Source organism: Asterias rubens, chromosome 1 (genome assembly GCF_902459465.1).
Source record: "Asterias rubens chromosome 1, eAstRub1.3, whole genome shotgun sequence".
In the NCBI taxonomy this organism is placed as follows: Eukaryota; Metazoa; Echinodermata; class Asteroidea; order Forcipulatida; family Asteriidae; genus Asterias; species Asterias rubens.
This window is the reverse complement of record NC_047062.1, coordinates 23,161,836-23,181,319: the sequence shown is the minus strand read 5'-3', so window position 1 is coordinate 23,181,319 and position 19,484 is coordinate 23,161,836. Positions and strand designations below refer to the sequence as shown.

Below are 19,484 nucleotides of genomic sequence, written 5' to 3'. Positions count from 1 at the left end.
CTGACTGTCTTTAAGATTAAAATGCATTACCGGGATTGGTACGGGTGTTAAGTTGATTCACAATGTGTGTCAGTTTGAAAACTCTGTTAGATTACATAATTATTGTATTCAGCTACATGTATCAATCTTGTTATTCATACATGTATACAAGCAAAAGGTTATGCTCAGCTTTGGAAAGCTCTTTTTAAATTGGGCCATTGGTTCATTATCTTTGGTCATAATTATGAACTGTTTTAATATAGTACATGTAGCACTAATCTTAAGTTGTGAAACTAACAACTAATATTTTTTTTGCTGTGCTTTGTGCTGATTTGACAGTGATTTTGATTTGATTAATTTTGTACATCGTTTCCTTTCTGCACGTTTATACAGTTCTACTTCCAGACCATGCCACATCAGTTTAATTTTCATGATTTCTACAAAATGCTGATTTTTTTTTCTTTCTTCATTTGATTTATAAAATTACTATTTCATTTGTTTTCCCTCTTTTATGCATGTGCATGCTTTTTGCTTGCCTCCAGTTTATTGCAAGGGGTTCTGTTTTGCTGCTTGAGAGCTCTTCGCTAAAACACTGCTGCTGCGGACAATTCTTCAATTTTATGAGGTAGGTAGGCAGACATCCATATCACATCTTTTATTCATCACTCATTTAAAGGCAGTGGACACTATTGATAATTTCTCAAAATAATTGTTATTCATAAAAACTTACTTGTTAATGAGGGGTGAGCAATGGAGAGCTATTGATAGTATAAAACATTGTGAGAAACGGCTCCCTCTGAAGTAACACAGTTTTTGAGAAAGAAGTAGTTTTCCACGAATTTTGTTTCAAGAACTCAGAATTAGATTTTGAGGTCCAGAAATCAAGCATCTGAAAGCACTTCTTGTGACAAGGGTTTTTCCTTCTTACATTATTATCTCGCACCTTCGATGACCAATTGAGTTCAAATTTTCAAAGGTTTGTTATTTTGTGTTGACATACACCAGGTGAGAAGACTGGTCTTTGACAAAATATGCCAATAGTGTCCAGTGTCTCTAACAGCTTTTCGAAACCTATTTTGAGACATGTTGAAGGCGTGCTGATTTTGTTGTTGCTGCATTATTTTCCGCTTGTAACTTTGTGTGAGTGAGAGTGTCTACTTTTTGACCCTGAAGGCTTGAACAAAACAAAACAAACAAAACCAGCACAGTGATAGCCAGAGGGGTGACTGGGTGTCTTTTTGAATGTTAAATCATCTCAAACATGAATCAACATACTTAAAACATATAATATTAAAGTTTCTAAATAGTTCATTTCCAACACTAAATGAAAATAACAGACCAGAAAGGGGGCAGAAAGGGGGTCTTGATGGACAACTTTCTCAATCATGCTAAAAATGACACCTACTTTGGCTAACTGTACTGTGAAAGTAGTGTCTTGCTGTCTTCCCCTGGGTGATGAATTGACTGATGAGGTAAAAGTGAAGTAAATTGAACCAATTTCAGCAGCACGCAATCAAGTGCTGCATAATTAAAGAGCAAAGGGACTGTATGTATGTGTACCGTAGGCCTACAGTGTGTAATTCTAAATGGCTGTGATTGTGTGGCGAACTCCATCAAAAAATTCAGATAGAAATTAAAATGAAAGCGTGCCTATTTTAACTTCCTTTATTGCGAATAATTTTACCTTACCAAGCTATCTTGAATCGTTGATTCTGATTTGTTGATAATGGCAACAACAGTGTGATTTTAGGAAATATTGCATGACTCCTCCATACCACACCCTGTGCCTTGCGCTAGTGCCTTGCGCTATGAATCGTGAGTGTGTAGTGCGCACTTTTAAGCTGTGCATCAGGTTTACTTGAAGATAAATTTGTTATGCTCTCATAGAATACGGATGTACATGTAGATCGCTTCTGTAACCAAACCAACTCTGCCTGTGGCCTTGTTTGATATGGCAAGCAGAAACGGTGATTTTGGATATTGCTCTTGTGTGATAACTTATGTAGCAAAACAGGGAAATTGCCAAATTGAAACCCTGGTTACAAGTACATTATGGGGTACTGGTACTGGAATGGCAGATGCATGGTTAATGATCCAGAAAAATGATTCCTTATGCTGCATTTTCAGCATTCAGAAGATAGGGAAGTCTTTACTGTATTGCTAATAAAGATAGAGGTCATGATACACACCAGACATGTAGCCAGGCATGGAGGTACACAGAGGCCTTGAAGGCCATGTCCTCTGTTGCCCTGGTCTTGACCTTCCAAGTGCCCTTTCTACCCTTTTTAAACTATCCCATATAGACCGATCCAGGCGCGCAAGTGCTGGGCAGCTATGCGCTGCGCGCCACTGCTGGGGTGTCTTTGTGCCTAGTTTTGTGCACAAAGACATGAGAAAATCGTTTTCTTTTCACTTTTTACGGGCATTGAATGTCTTCCTCGACGATCTATGAAATCTCCTTGATGTGGCTGCTTGATACAACAACGTACTACATTCTTGATAAATTTTTAAAATTAAGCAGAAAGTAAAATACTCAAATTCTGACAAAATACCTTGCCGATGTCATGCATTTTAGCGACTATTATGCAGTTTCCGCGTCTTTGACCCCTAACTCGCCTAACACAAGCACTTTTTTCAAGATGATCCGGCTTCTATTTTGTTGCAAATATTTGTGGTCAGTGATCTACATTAGTATATCATGATGTCCTGGAAAGGAAATTGTGTAAGTCGTTGAGGAAAACATTTACGGTAATTTCCATAAAGAGTGAAAAGAAACATGATTTCCTCATGTCTTTGTGCACAAAAGTAGGCACAGTACACCCCAGCAATGGCGCGCGATGCTAAACACTTGTGCGCCCGGTGCGCGTCCGATCGGTCTATAGACTTTTTTTTAGAATATTTTCCTTTGGAAGTGCCTTTTCCGTAATGAGAATGGCCTTGCCCTCTTCAAGATGAAATTCCAAGCCTTGTACACTTAAGCACACAAATGAAAAAATAGTCTGAATAATTACTAAAAACACCCTAAGAGTAAGATGAAGAACCTGCTCTGGTAAGAACCATATCCAATAACGGGTCCTGTATTGAACCATTCTGATGAATCACACTTGAAGATATTAAGGTCACTTGTGCACGTACAATGACGTGTACCGCAAATCGAAACCCATATCGATTCAGCATCCAAGCCTTGGATCTTTTACCCTTAAAGTGATAATTGGTTGGTTTTAAACTTACTTGTGATAAAAATTTATTAACCTTTATTCTAACATCTGCATGTAAAAAAAAGTGGCATTGCACTTTGATTTGCAAAGTACACAAAAATATGCATGATTTAAGGAATAGTACCAAAGTTTGCAATTATCCAAAGTTGTCTTTTTACCTGTTATATTGTGTTTTGTTGGAATGGTTGGACAAAGTGTTGAATTTTAAGGAAAAGCAAATTACGTAGAAATCTGAGGTGTCAGTCATATCAGTTAGTAATACGTCTTTATCAACTCTTTCACTTTCCTTGATTTTGACACTCTTAGTTTAACTTTACATAAAAATAAATTGTGTAAGCAAAGACACGTTCGCGAATAAAGAGTAAAATACATCGTTGGTGGATCAAATTTCCGTCCTCTAAGTTATCGCGACATGTAGTGTTAAGATGTCAAATTAATTAGCAATAAGGGCCTGATGAGTCAGCCATACATTGGACCTTACCTCAGTCACCTTCAACTGCAGGTGTGAAGCCAGGCCGATATGAAGATAGGGACATGTATCATTGTATGGGTTGCTGCACTTAGCACATACGGTGAATATAAAAGGGAGTTGAATTATTAAGCCGTGTTCCCATTAGCCCTTTTTGAGGTTTGGCAGACACTTTATGAATGCAATGTTTCAGTGGTTTGGGGGTTTACAGACAATACGCAAACCAAATAGTGCGCCGGTAATGTGTCAACCATGTACATGTCTCAAAATGGCTTATTGGACTTTTTTTAATAACTTAAACACTAAATTGTAGATCATGCAGCAGAATCAGTTGTTTATAGAAAGCACTTTGTACTTAGAGTCAGATAAACATGGATTAAGGCATCATTTACTTTTTTTCTAGGAATATTATGATGTGTTGACTACTAGTGTTGATTGTAAAGTGTGTTGCTTGTGAGTGAAATTTCACATTTTGAATTAATCAGTAAAGTATAAAATCCCTTCAGAGGATTGGAACACATTCTTGTCTGGATACACAGCATTTTAAAATTTATTTTCCAGAAGAGCTCATAGAAACTTCATAAAGCTGCTTAATGGCCAATTTTTAGGTGACCTCAGGAGTTTTCATTTCATAGCGGGTGCTATTACCATATAAACAAATGAAAAGGCATGCTAACCTTTCAGCGCTTAGCTCAAAAAAATTATTTGTATAAAATTAAATCTCCCCTTAGGCCCCTTTTCTCATCTCCTACATGTAACTCCTTACACCACATAATGTCAGTGTACATGGCGTACCTAGATTAACAATCAGACTATGTAATTGCGTTTGCATCACGTGTAATTAGAACAAATCCCTCACCTAAGTGGCCAGCCTTACAGAAATGTAAATGCCGCCGCAAGCACACACACAAAAAAGGAACAGACATAACAACTTGTCATATGAAAAACCAATCAAACAGTAATATAAACAGAAAAGAAATTGCCGGCGATTCCTTCGTGACTTCCGTTCCTCTCCGCTCAGTTCAGTTTTCTTGTCAAAGCATTCCATTAATTTATTGACGAGTTGATCAGGTGCAACAGCGCCAGCCTTTATAAATGAAAAGAGGGGCGACATGTGCGTCTAGGGCGCGGGGCATTGATAACGAAATGTACTGCAAATAGATTGAGATGCTTTTATAAAGAGATTGGAACTGCAGACTCGTATATTAGAAGGCAATTCATTATGTTCTATTATATTGGGTGATGACGAACATGGTTTGTGACAGGCCATGACAGACGTCTTTGCACACACCTTGCTGATGATGTGTACATTATACTTGTCATACATTAAAGACACTGGACACCTTTGGTAATTGTCGAAGACCATTCTTCTCACTTGATGTATCTCAACATTGCATAAAACAAAGATACTCAACATACTCAACACCCATAAAGACAAATGAAACAAACCTTCTATTACATGTCATCTTAGCTTGTACAAATAAACACAGTCAAATGCATGTTAAACTGTAGTTAGTTTTTTTTCTCATTTTGATTCGGGTCATGTAAAAATATTTCTGGTTCAATAAACATCTTGAGATACAAGTCTGTGGTCTTGTGGGGTGTTTCCCCCAAATTCAAGCCCTGTGTATCGGAACGGCACTCGCACAAGTTGCAATGTACGGAGCAACCATCTCAAGACAATAGACCTTTATCACGGTGCAGCCCTCTTGAATTTCTCTCATTGATATCAATGTAACCAAACCGAGGCTGAAAGAACAAAATAGTCTGGTTCCTGTTTGCAAAATGATTATTAGCATTCATTGTTGTTATTCGATACGAGGAACGTGACCAAGTTGGAGGCAGCATGATAAAGGTCTATTGTAAATCAGGACTCAGGAGGTCTGCGTCTCCTCCTACCTTTTGTGTGGGTACAATATACAATGTCTGCCCTTGGATGCAGTGATGTCATCTTGCTCTCATCTTCAAGGTCAAATGATTGAAAGAAGCATTGATATTGAGTTATGTACGCATGGTGCACAGGATGGGCCAATGAGCTACATTCTTTTGACCCCCTCTCTGAGAGGATGCCCCCGACTGATGACGTCGTGCATTTAAGACCCACATAAATTTATTTTTTAATGTACATATATGTAATAATAATAAAGACTTGTAATGCGCTGGGTGTTCAAGGCTCAGTAAACCAAAAACAAACAAAAGAAAACAGACACAACTAAGTTAGTCCTTAAAAACCTAAAAAAACAGAAGAGCGTTTTTAAGAAGAGAATGTCATTTTGTGGTACAAAGACAAGATCTAAGATTATGTGGTAGAGAGTTCCAGATGCATGGCGCAGCTGAAGAAAAAGACCTGTGTATTAAAAAAAAAGGTTTTAAAATTACATTACCCCTTATCTTTAAAACCGCAGTCTCTTTAATTCTGCATACCTGACTGAACAGTCACGCACATTAAATAAGATACCGTTAGACATTCATGTGAAAGGTGAAGGGGGAGATAAAGTACAGTAGGAATGCCAGGCCATCCAGGTGAACACGATGCAAACTTGTAATTAATTGCCTTCTGAGAGACAAGCCTCGAGATGCATTCATTTATGTGCTAATGTACCACAGTACGATCCGGCACTAGTAGCGGAGAGAAGAGATGTGATTTGCCAGTAACCATCCAGGCCTGTGTGTAAGTATGCTGATCAGGTGATAATATGACTCAGTAGATTCGTGCGATACTATGTCTTTGCCGGCGTGCTGGAATTAAAAGAAGACTGATATGGCTGTCGAGTCTCGTGCTCTCTCTCCCCCCCCCCCCCTCGCCCCTGTTGTGCCTCGGGGATGCAGTCGCAGTGTTACAGTAATGATAAATTGGGTCACTCTGTCTCTTACTTGAAAACACGACCGACTGGGGAAAAATAATCAGCAATTTATTTCTTTTTTTTAAGGTTCTTCTTACTCAGCAAGTGGGTTGATGTGATCAGTTTTTTCCAGCGTTCCCTTTCCATCATTATTATTGTCTTGAAAGCATTTATTGTACGCGCCGCAGTGTAACCGTCATTAACCGATGGTAGGGAAGGAATGGGACTAATTGGAATTAACTGTTGGATTTAATTGTGGCATGCATAATGAGGGTTGTGTGTAGTGGGTGTATTACAGTTGGTTTGGTACGTATATACAGCAGGCCTGATACTTCAGCGAAGCAACGAAGGCGATTGCCTCCATGCCCACTGGTCACTGCCTTGGTGCCCTTTATGAAGGAGAAAATGCCTTTGTGCCCTTGCCCTTTTTAAAAACCAAGCATACAGGCCTGCATGTATCTGTACCTTGACGCATTCACAGTACAGGATGGCAGCATAAAAACCCACTTGAATTAATCTAAATGTTGATGGGATTAACATACTGTACGCTTATTCCGTATTATATTAATTAGTTGTAAGTAATTACTGTATCAAGGTTGTTGAACAATTAGTCTTGATTATAATTCCCTTTACTAATGTAGGCTACATAGTGTAGGCCTACACTGTAGTGTTCATCAATGATACCGCTGTCAATTACCCAAGTCTGTGCAAAAAGAGATTGTTTATCCCCTGCCACTCCCCTCCCCTACATCCCTCCCCTACATCCCTCCCCAACACCCCTCCCCTACACCCTTCCCCTACACCCCTCCCCCACACCCCTCCCCTACACTCCTCCCCTACACTCCTCCCCTACACCCTTCCCCCACATCCTCCTGGCAACATAAAAGCACACCCCAAAACCAAACCTTGATTGTCTGCCTGTGAACAGTCTGCCTGTGAAACTTGGATTTTCAATCTGTCATCAAAACCCAAGGCTCAATCTGGATCTGGTCAAATACTTTGTTCTCTAATCTAGTTTTGGAGTGAAGTCTGTCTCTTATTCCAATCTGCAATCCATTTCTATTGGGTTAGGGAGACTTTGTAAATAAAGATGGAATTATTTCTTCCCTGGAACTCTCAACCTTTGCTGCAGTAATCTACAAATTGCATTTGTTTTGTAGGCGGCAGGAACACTTCAGAGAAAATAACTGTCTTGCATTGCATTTCGAAAAAAGAAAATCCAAACCCTCCTCTTTTCAAAAAAGTTTACACTAAAACTAACCCATGAAAAGTCGATTCAATAAATGTCACAAAGCGTTAAGACTAGTCTTATCTCGAGTGAAGGACGAATTAATCGTCTTAACTTAGGACTAGCCTTAGGTTTTTGAAGAGTCCAAGGACTAGTCCTAAGTTAGGACTATGTGTGAAAAAGACCCCTTGGCTGGAAATTTGCACTGAATTGCAGGCCAGAGCCCAGTGATTTAGCATCAGGCCAGTAAACTTATGACCATGCAAATCCAGCAGTTACAGGTTTTGGAATAAACCTCACTCTTATCTTTATATTTTTTTAAATAATGGTTGAATGTTGACTTATAAATATCTATCAATTCTGTTGAGTAATGTAAAGTGTTTAAAAGTGTCATTAAATTAAAGGAACACGTTGCCTTGGATCATGGATCGAATGAGTTGGTCTGTGAAAAGCATTTGAAACCGTTTGTTATAAAATTTAAATACATATGGTTAGAGAGACATACGCCTTTTGGCGATAGTTATTTTTTTTACTTTTATGCTCTCCTGGGCACCCCACTGTGGTTTAGCTTTGTTTTCTTAAATATGTTTAATGTATGTACATGTGCTTGTAAATGTGATTGCCCGAATAAATATTGTTATTAAAAATATTATTAAAAGTAAAAAATAATGATCCACACAAGTATCACTCAGAATTGCACGGTTTTCCTTTTACCTTACTCTGTGAACTAACACGGTCGGCCATTTATGGGAGTCAAATAATTGACTCCCATAAATGGCCGACCGTGTTAGTTCGCAAAGTAAAAGGAAAACCATGCAATTTCGAGGCAAATTTGTGTGGATAATTGTGATCCACTTTAACAACATCTTTCTAACCATATGCATTTTAAAACAAACGATTACAAACACTTCTCAAAGACCAACTCGACCGATCCAAGGCAACGTGTTCCTTTAAGTTCAGTGCAAAGGTTTTTTGGGGCGAAGGTTCATGTATTGTTAATAAAGGGATTTTGTACGTGTTTAAAAAATTCAATGCGATGGTGAATCCGAGGGTTGTCAAATGCTGCTTCCTCAATTTTATTACAGACACAAATATTTATTATGAAGGATTTCTACTGGTATGAGCTTTATAAGCAGTGAGCTATCTGTTAGGAGTAAGTCAATTACCAATGGATGACCAGGGATGATTACCAAACCTGTACATACGTTGTCTTTGAAAGGGCAAGAATCAACATTTTATTTTCTAGCAATCAAGCGTGTAATTACATTTGACTAATTAGTTAGTGCATGGTTACTCATACCACATTACCCATGGACTTAACAGAAATTCTTAAATTATGTTTCTGACTAATTGCATTATGTCGTTTGCCGCCGAACATAGTTTGCTTGACATGATTGATAACTACATGCAGGTATATAGGATTTGAGGTATTGCATGGTGAGGTATCAATATACAATGTATATTTGGTTTGCGGTAACACCATGTGTGTATCTACTTGCCAGGTAGAGTTTGATCTTAGAGAACTGTCTTTCTTTATTCTACTGCGTAGTAGATTGTTCGGGTGTTCGGGAGACTTCACAGATGGTATAGAAATAGGCTGTGACTACTACTTTAGCTTATAGGATCGTGCATGCATGTATTGTATCAAGTCATGAAAATCATTAAAACCATGTTCACACTTTCTGAGAGATTCCCAGGAATGTTTGGTTGAGAGTTCACATTTGAGTTGCTAACCATGGCAATCTTCCTGGAAACAGCCATTTCCAGGAAAATGTACTCCTGCTTTGGAGTAGGGTTAAATTAATTGGGGAAAATTACACTAAGTCTGAAGCTGATCTGAAACAAGCATAGAGTGACAGTGGGGTTTAAATTCCCCAGGAATTTCCTGGGGTTTTCTTGGGGTTTTAGTTGTGTCAGTAGTAACTTACCTGTAAAGAAAACCATGGAATTACTCGCAACCCTGTCTCTTTAATTGTGATGTCTGTGGATGAGGGAACAAAAATGAGCCCCCAAAATTCAGTGACCCAAGATCAGAGCTGAGTAAACGAACCCCAGAGAGAGAGAGCGAAAAACATCCCCTGAGATTGTTTGCTTTTGACAAAGTGTACACATAGGAAGCACCTCAGACAGGAGGCTGTGTGCATACTGTACGGGAATGTGTAACTATTTAAAGATGCACAATGTATCGCCCTTGTGAGTACAGATGGTTTTCCTTCGGAAGAAATAGGAAGTGAAATTTGATGGAATCATCTGTCGGGATACAGCTGAAGAGATACAAAAGTGAAATAGTAACATGAACTATTTGTTTGTAATTCTGGTTATGAAGCCAAGGAGAAGACAAGAATTATTCATGAAGAAAACCCATGCAATCTGGTGGGGGACTGAAAACCAAGTTCATAAAGTGCCATTGCAGGATTCGAACTGGGGTCCTATATTCCATTGATCAGATTATTTGTTGCAAACACATAAGCTGGTAACCTCATTCTGGCAAGCAAACATTTGTTGTGCTAAGCTACTTTATGCACTTAAAAGCAGATGCAAGTTCATAGAACTCTGCTGAAGCTGCAAATACTGCTTAGCAGGACACCAGTGAGTCACAGATGGTACATGTGACGTGGTATTTTGGCTGGTACCCTTAACATTCTGGTGAGCATTTTACTGTGCTTAGCTCTGTTTTGTGCTTTAGCAGCTCAATGATATTGGGTCAATGGTAATGAATCTGTGAGTTTCAGTAAAATCATGTCAAAAGTAAAACTAAGATAAGTTAGTGGATGTGAGGGTGGAGGGGATTTCACTGCAGTAGCAAGGGTCTTTATGAAGTAAATTTGCGTGTTAAAGTGAAGCCTCTGCGCTCCATGCATACCTGCATTTGCTGATGCCATACTGTCACTTTGACACATGAATCTCAATCACTATTATCCACCACATTTGAAATATAATACTACAGAGATAAATACATGTGAGTATGTGGCCAACTTTACTGCAGATAAGGTAGCAATACACTGTCTGCCTCGGTCATGGCTCGCCAAAAATTCAAACCCCCTAAGATTGGAACCCGTTTGCAAAATTTGTGAAAACACCTGGCTTGCAGTACAGATCGAGGAGGAATTATACTGGCACGATTCTCCCAAGTAACAACTGCAGGCTAAATTGCATTTAATGATATTATGCTTTATGTCTCAGTAGCAGACACAACCCGGCACGGACACCACGTCCATTGACGATAGCACCTTTTAACTTGATTAAAAAGCACGGACGTCATTGCGTTTGTACAACTCTCTGGGGAGGTTTTATGTCTAAAGTGTTTCATTGAGCTTTATTTTCACAAAGAGTTTAATTGGGTTTTTGCACTTGTTTAGAAAGTGTGGTTACATTACAAGAGTAGAGAAAGGGTAACAAGGGAATATATAATATTTTCATTCCACGATTTTGTTTGAAATTCTATCCATATATGGCTCTGGAAGGTTCGTCGGATAAGGTGTGACCAGGGATTTAATAAGCTAGGCACTCTATGCATGATGTCGAAACATTGTTCACTATGGTGCCTACATGTAGATAAGTACCTATCTTTAAAGATCGTACAGCTCATCTACATGTACATGTACATGAATTGCAATTACTTTTAAGACTTTTTGGCTGGAAAGTCAAGTACCTGGCTTACCTGGGTGGCACGGTTGGCTTGTGCGTAAAGCGCTCGCCTCTCACCAAGGTGACCCCGGTTCGATTCCCGGTCGGGGCCATATGTGAGTTGAGTTGTGCGTTGGTTCTCTGCTGTGCCACGAGGGTTTTCCAGACAATCCGGTTTTCCTCCCTCAGGAAAAAATCAAACACTTTCGATCTTGGCTGTGCTCTGTGGTCATAATGGGTTGATGTGGCTGGCAGCTGAATGCGCCCTTGCATGCCTGCTTCTCGAACACGTTGTAGCCGCGTCCTTCGCAATTCAGCTCTTAGCTGCGAGTAAGGACGATTAGCCCCCCAAATTATTATTATAGCCAGAGCCCAATTTCATAGAGCTGCTTAACACAAAAAGAAGTTGACCACAACAAAATTAAAGCATACAATGTACTGTTCTGCTTTTAAAGCCAGTGGACACCATTAGTAATTACTCACAATATTTTTTAGCATAAAAACTTACTTGGTTACAAGTAATGGAGAGCTGTTGATAGTATAAAACATTGTGAGAAACGGCTCCCTCTGAAGTATTGTAGTTTTCGAGAAAGAAGTACATTTTCAACAAATTTGATTTTGAGACCTCAGATTTAGAAGTTGAGGTCTCGAAATCAAGCATCTGAACGCACACGACTTCGTGTAACAAGGGTGTTTTTTCTTTCATTATTATCTCGCAACTTCGACGACCAATTGAGCTCAAATTTTCACAGGTTTGTGATTTTATGCATATGTTGAGATCCACCAAGTGAGAAGACTGGTCTTTGACAATAACCAATAATGTCCAGTGTCTTTAAGCAGTTCTATTTCAATGCAACCTCTGTGAGATTATTATTAGTAAATGTACTATACATACATTTTCAGAGCACAAACAAAATGATCAAATACAGGCCTATATGGTCTGTACTTTTGTGTTCATAAACTTGTCAGTTATTAATCCCTGAATTTTGATGATATTCAATTAAATTTGACCTTATGGAGCCCAAAATTCCTCTTCATGGAATATGCATACAGACTGTTTTTGATGTCTGATGGCATCACGTTTCAAATTTCGCTCCGAAAAAGTATTTTAAAAAAATGACATTTTATTTTTATTGTGAGGCTAGAGAATTGTAATTTTCTCCCTACTTTTATTGGGTGCATCACAAAACTTAATTTGACTTTGGAGATCCTCTTAAATTCTCAGATAAAAAGCTTCTACCCTCTACCTGCCCCACCCCAAATGCAGTGACGACTTGATAGTAATAGTAACACTGCCTAGGGCTTTAATGTTTGGATCTCCTACATGTACATTTCAAGCTTAGAAACGTTTGTATAAACAAAAGAAGCTCAAAGGTTGCAGTTTGCTACCTGCAGTACACAGGTATGTGTCCATTTGCATACCAGTTGTATTAAACTTGTCCGTCTTGTGCTACATTACAGTCAAGGGGGTAGTCAGAGATGAAACGTGTGTCACATTGCTATAAAATGCCGCTGCCGTTTTAGAATGCACATAATCAAAGGTCCTGCTTGTGCATACCCGACTCAAGTGCGTATGTTTATCATACTTGAGTCTGAATTTCCTGCCTCCATATTAAAAATATACAGTTGTGTTTTTAAACTGGAAGTTCAAACCGCAAGGCAAATGGTGAAAACATAACAAAGCTGGCCAGGGCCCACCCAATTTCATAGAGCTGCCTGCCTAAGCATGAAATTAAGTGAAGCACAAAACACTTGTGATTAGCATTAAGTAAAAGCTTTTCGGCTAAGCACTAAGTAAAAGCTTAGCAGCCAAAATACTTTGTCATATGCCAACATTTGTACATGTAACTGGTTTGCTGCTACTTTTTGCTTAACCGACAGTTGGGCCATGGAGTTGCCTCCAATGCCCCGGTCTACTTTGCCAAGCTGCTGAATTTGCAAAATGAAAATGAACTCGACTCTTTCAAGTAAAACAAACAAATTCCAGGCCTTGCAAATGACTTCATTAAAGAGAAAAGCCTCCATGATGACATTTTCATCACAGAATAGCTTGTTGTTTGTATCGGACAATTAGCTTTGTTTTAAGTTCATGCCTGGACCTACCATATTCCTCATGGTTAGGTACTTTCCAAAAACCAAAGTACAGGCAGGTACATTACCATCCTCGTTCCCAGGGGTGATCGATCTCGCCATGCCATTTTTTCCCCAGCATGCCTTGCTCGATCATAACCCCTAGTGTAACTCCAAAATATCCAAATATAAGGGTTTTTACAATTAGTCCTGTGGTTGATCCGTTCTGTGTTGGGCGTTAGTCGCGCACATGCTGGATGCGCTGTGTGTAATACAAGTCATAAACTTGCCTTGGCGTTCAGTGTTGCATGAAAAAAAAAAGTGAATACGTACATCTTTATACGCACGCGTTTCGGCGTATAGAGCTTTTTGGAGACGCACGGCAGTTCAAATTTTGTGCGTATATGATAGCCAATCAAAGACACGGATCGGAGTTTCCCTCTCAGGGGTTAGAGACGTACGCAGAGCTAGCGTGATACGCCGCGCTGCCCATGGTAGCGAGGTTGGATAGGTACAGACAGAGTTTCGTGGAGGCTTGATGTACAGTGTATACATTTGTAGAGGAGGGGGATTTGTAATCTGAAAAACTAGACTGTTCATTTAGTGTCTGACTTAATTTGATGTGAAAAGATTTGAACACCTAGAAACTTTCTTCATTAGTTTTTTTTTACAGAATGTCCTTTAGATAACTCAGACAATTTGCTCTTGAAAAATAAATAAAAAACACACAACAAATTCTGTTCATTTTAAATATATACACAGATGTGATTCATGTATGATTTATGTGCAAGTTAATGTCTCCATGTTAGACTAGTCCTAGTCCTAATCGAATTCCACTCCTTGCATATTTCATTTACTGGTCTCTAACATGGTCTCTCCAAGGCCAGTAGACTTCATGATTATGAATTTTGTTACAATTCAATAAACCTTGTAATACTACAGACATCCCTGTACATTAGTCAGATATTACACAAAATTGAGTTTATTGGTACGTACATGAAATTACGTATTTAATTATTGTCCATTTATTTTGGGTTCACCACATAATATGTTTACTCTCTTGCAATCTTTTAAACAGGCAGAAGGTTATGTTGTGAAGGTACATGTATTTGTTTTTGAAGGATTGTAACTTGTATGTTATTCATTAGTTTTCCAGACCTGGAATTTTATCTTTGGACATGTTGAAAGGGTAAGGCAACTTTCATTTTGCAAACGGCACTTCCATTGGAAAATTATAAAGTCAAACTTTTGAAGGGCACCAAGGCCAAAACCAGGGGCAACGAAGGCCATGGTATCCGTGGTGTAATTCCAGGCCTGGTTTTTTTTATATTAAAACTAACATGTACATTGCCCTCGATAGTGGTAGTCAATTTTCCCATCTGTGTTTATGTTAGTGTAGTGCGCATTTTGGTGACGCAGTGTTTACAAGTTTCCCATCATTTTTGCCATAATTAAGCTCCCAAAACATTCAGTAGTTTTTAATATTAAACCTACCTATTGACCTCAATTATGGGAGTCAGTTTCCCGATATGTGTTTACGTTGTAGTATAGTGCGCATTTTTGGTGACGCAGTGTTTACAATCTTGCCTTCATGTTTGCCATAATTTGACTCCCAAAATGGTGAGGCTTGGCAGACAGTCTAGTAGAGTTGTGACGTTGGTTCAAGGGGTAAATTCTGCAAACCTGTGAAAATGTCATCAGTTCATGTTTTGAGAAAAATGAGAAATTCTTCAAGTGTAATGTACACTGACTCAAAAATCATAAATGTTTGTGTGGGAAAGAGCATTACTATTCGTTGCTAGCACAAAGGTGCACTACTTTGTTAACAGCCAAAATAAAATATGTTAAATGAGAAAAAAGCGACGAAGTTGCGCTAGTTTGCTTACTATTTATATTCCTTTTTTTTTTAAGACCAAAATTAAGCTGAATACTTTATTCGTGTAGAAGTGTCAATAGGTTTTCATTCCTGCAGCTATTTTAAATAGTAATTAATTCCTAAACATGACTTTGAAAAATCGAAAAACTGAAAGGAAATGAAAAACTGTGTGCTGTGTACAAACCAAGGTATATTGCATGCGTGGAATTACACAGAAGCCACGGCTCTGTTGCCCTGGTCTTGGCCTAGGTGCTCCTTTAAAAGATCAGATAGACTTTAAGATTTTGTATTAAAAAAAAACGATTTGCAAACTGTAATTTGACAGACAGGTCACTTCGTGATCAAGCGACAAATTGCTCCCATTTAGTCATACAGTCGGAGAATTTGAGGCTTTGCATGTTGAAGATACTCAATTGTTAATTTGTATAAGAGGACGAGATGACTCTGAAATGAGCGGATTAAGTTTATGCAACACTTCAACTTCTCCCCTCGTATGACTTACATTAATAGTTCATCAGTCACTTAATACATTTCTTGAGGGGGCAGGGACTTCTCAGAATCTCCTTAGCCTGCAGTCTTACTCTAACAAAGTCTTCATCAGGAGAGGCTGTCGTCTTGTCCTTTCATTTTCCTTGCATAAAATAACAAATTTCTGAAAATTTTGATTTAAAGGCACTGGACACTATTGGTTATTACTCAAAATAATTGTTAGCATAAAAACTTTCTCGGTAACGAGTAATGGAGAGCTGTTGATAGTATAAAACATTGTGAGAAACGGCTCCCTCTGAAGTAACGTAGTTTTCAAGAATTAGAATTTTTGAGATTTAGATTTTGAGGTCTCGAAATTAAGCATCTGAAAGCACACAACTTCGTGTGACAAGGGTCTTTTTTCTTTCATTATTATCTCGCAACTTCGACAACCAATTGAGCTCAAAGGTATGTTATGTTATGCATACATGTTGAGATACACCAAGTGAGGAGACTGGTCTACATGTATGACAAATTACCAGGAGTGCCCAATGTTTTTAATTGGTCATCGAAGTTGCATGAGAATAAGGAAAGAAAAAACACCCTTGATGCAAAAGTTTGTGTTCTTTCAGATGCCTAATTAAAGGCTTCAGGCCTGAAGTTTGTTTTTTTATTTGAGTGAGAAATTCCTGTCTCAAAAACTGCGTTACTTCAGAGGGAGCCGCTTCTCACAATGTTATACTATCAACGGCTCTCCATTGCTTGTTACTAAGTAAGTTTTTTGAGTAGTTACTAATAGTGTCCAGTGCCTTTAATACAAAGAAACTAAAAGTATAAATGGATATTTTGAACATAAACAAAGGTTGTGTTTCCAATAGTGTGTACAACTAGTCTCCAACTCAAGGAATGTATCCACCCTTCTCAGTTGGTCAGAAGATTGACGACACGTTTACAAAATCAGTACACACAGATCACAGCCTAAATACATACGCACGTCACAAACCAGTTTAGAAATGCAGATTTATGACGCTGTACATGTATATGAGTGTGTATGAATCATTTTTGTTTTTCCCGTCAGTGGAAACTCTGCAGTCCAAAAACATGCTGTTAATAACGCGGTCAGTTAATGCTCGTGTCTCAACACTGCCGGACATACACACACACGTAGACGATATTTATAAATTTTTCAGAGCATTGGGAGGAAAGGCAACCTGTACTTTTGCCATATGGGGGTTGTGCTAGACGTGCCAATTGTACATTGTACATGTATACAGTATGGGCACTGTTTTAATGCGCTTGTTCTTGTAGCGACTTTTGTAGGTTATCAGAAAATGTGCTCGTAGATCTGTGTGATAACTGTATAAAAACTCAAGCTTTTATGGCAATGAAGCTCTATGATTGTAAAACGTACTCTTTGTCGCATTTTGTTTTGCACTCGCTGAATGCTAAATTATTGATTCACAAATGATTTGTGTGTGGCAACTGATGTTATTTCTGTAGCATTTGAGTATGCTTTACAAGGGGAATCATTCATTATTTTGTTACATTTTTGTTCTGGTTTCAAAAATTTGATGATTTTAATTATGTCCTTTTTAATGACGTTTTATTGTAGACATGGATTACATTCATAGTTGATAATTTGAGACTGTTTTCCAATATATCTGCTATAAATGTGCATATTATTCCAACCTGTATGCAGGTGCATTAAGTAACTTGTCCTGAGGTCACAATGGTTGGATTACAGCTTGAAAGGCAATGGCTGTGGCCAACATTTTATTTCCCATGGGCTTCATGGGCTACACAGTGCTGAGACTACCTGCAGCTGCCAGCGCATTTCTGAAACCAAAATACAGGCAATCTGTTCCTGTCTGAAATCAGGATTCAGTTTCATAAACAATCATTTCTGCCCAATGATTGTGTGGTACACAAGGACATGGTTTTAAAGGAATGGAGTCTGTAACTTGCCCACCATTCATAGATGTACATGTATACATACATGCACGTATTTAGCCATTTAAAGGGAAGGTAGCTCTCCAATGCTCGTTAATATTGCTTTTGAGTAATTACCAAACGTGTACCTTCCCTTTAAGCCTCAATTAAGATTTATACGGGTATTGTAAACTGCTTTTCGTGTATTGTGTTCTACATGTACAGTAGGCCACGATGATAAACTTATTTGGGCCCAATTTTATGGCTCTGCTTACCGTGGAATTCTGCGCTTGCGATGCTCTGTAAAGCACATAGTTCTATGGTCAATAAGCGCCGAATTCAATGGTACGCAGAGCCATGAAATTAGTTCTCATTCTCAGAATGTGGTTTTGTTCAAAATTACTTTAATTAAATGGGAAAGTACTCTAGGCAATTATGTACTAATGTTTGTGAATATGTAAATGATCTTGTATTATGCAAATGTACACAGTAACCTTGTACTATGTGAACATGTAAAAGATCTTGTAATATTACAAATGCAAATGTACACCAATGATGTAAAATCACACTCGTTAGACATTCTCTTCATATTGCACATCTTATAGTCTTTCTATCGTGCTCTAATCGTGCTCTAAACCATGGCCCCCTCCCCCATCATGCAGTTTTTATGTCTCTCAGGTGCTATGATTCGAGCCTGATCCCAATCTATGACATGGTCTAAATCGGTGGAGTGTTTGACCATGGCAGATTTGTCATATTCCCCTTTGCGGCTGTGTGCTTTATGTTCTTTTAGCCTGGTAGTGAGGTCTCTACCGATCTTGCCAATGTACACTTTACCACCTTGTTCTTGTGGTAAAGTGTACATTGGTGAGACTGGTAGAGACCTCAGTACCAGGCTAAAAGAACATAAAGCACACGGCCGCAGAGGGGAATATGACAAATCTACCATTGTCTAAAATTGCCCTCACCCAGAAATAAAACAATTTCAAAAGTGTGGGCTTGTTCGTGATTTTCTTCCCGTCCAACCACTTTGCAGAATCGATTATATCAAAACAACCTCAGCTTTGGCGTGTGCAAACGCATGAACTGGGTAATGTGCAGCAGCATGAGCTGTGTGTTAAGTCTCAAGGGTGGCACAACGAGTCAGCCTGTTCCTCTGAGATTGGTTGATTATCTCAGGGTTTCTCTCTTTCCCTCTCTCTCGCTCTTCGGTCGGCAGGACTGTAAAATGTCAACATTATACGGGGTTTTGTTGATTGTGAACCGTAAACTCCATCTTGGGAGAAGACGTTAAAAACCTCTGTAGGTAAAACAAAAATGGGTTCTTGGGATATGTACTGGCCACTCAAGGAGATGTTTTTGTTTCTCTTCTTTTGAAGCAAGATCATTTTTTATTACAAATGATTATAGAACCTTGTGAGAACCTTGTGATTTAATTTTACTTTATAGTAACACGCGTTAAATACTTGGCAAGTGCTCATACTTGGCTCAGGGATAAACAGCCCGGGAAGATTTTTGCCAGCGATGATCATTCTTGTTTTTCCATCTTTCATAGTTACCACACAAATAAATGTTATTCACTATACTTTGATGCTGTCTGATAATGCATCATGTTTCAAATTTCGTTCTGAATGAATATCAAATGAAATTGTATTTCACTTTATTTTAACACGAGGTTAGAGAATTGCAATTTTTCCCCACTTTCTTGAGGACTCTATTAAGAAAAAGAGTGTATTTCATAAAAACAATAATTTGACACTGGATGCCCTCTTTTGGC

The 19,484-nt window shown here is 38.6% G+C and overlaps 1 protein-coding gene across 1 annotated transcript in view; it reads left to right on the top strand.

Annotated features, from left to right (window-relative positions):
- Positions 1-19,484, top strand: part of LOC117289126 (HEAT repeat-containing protein 5B-like) — a 61,236-nt gene that overhangs the window by 6,525 nt on the left and 35,227 nt on the right. The window lies entirely within an intron of this gene.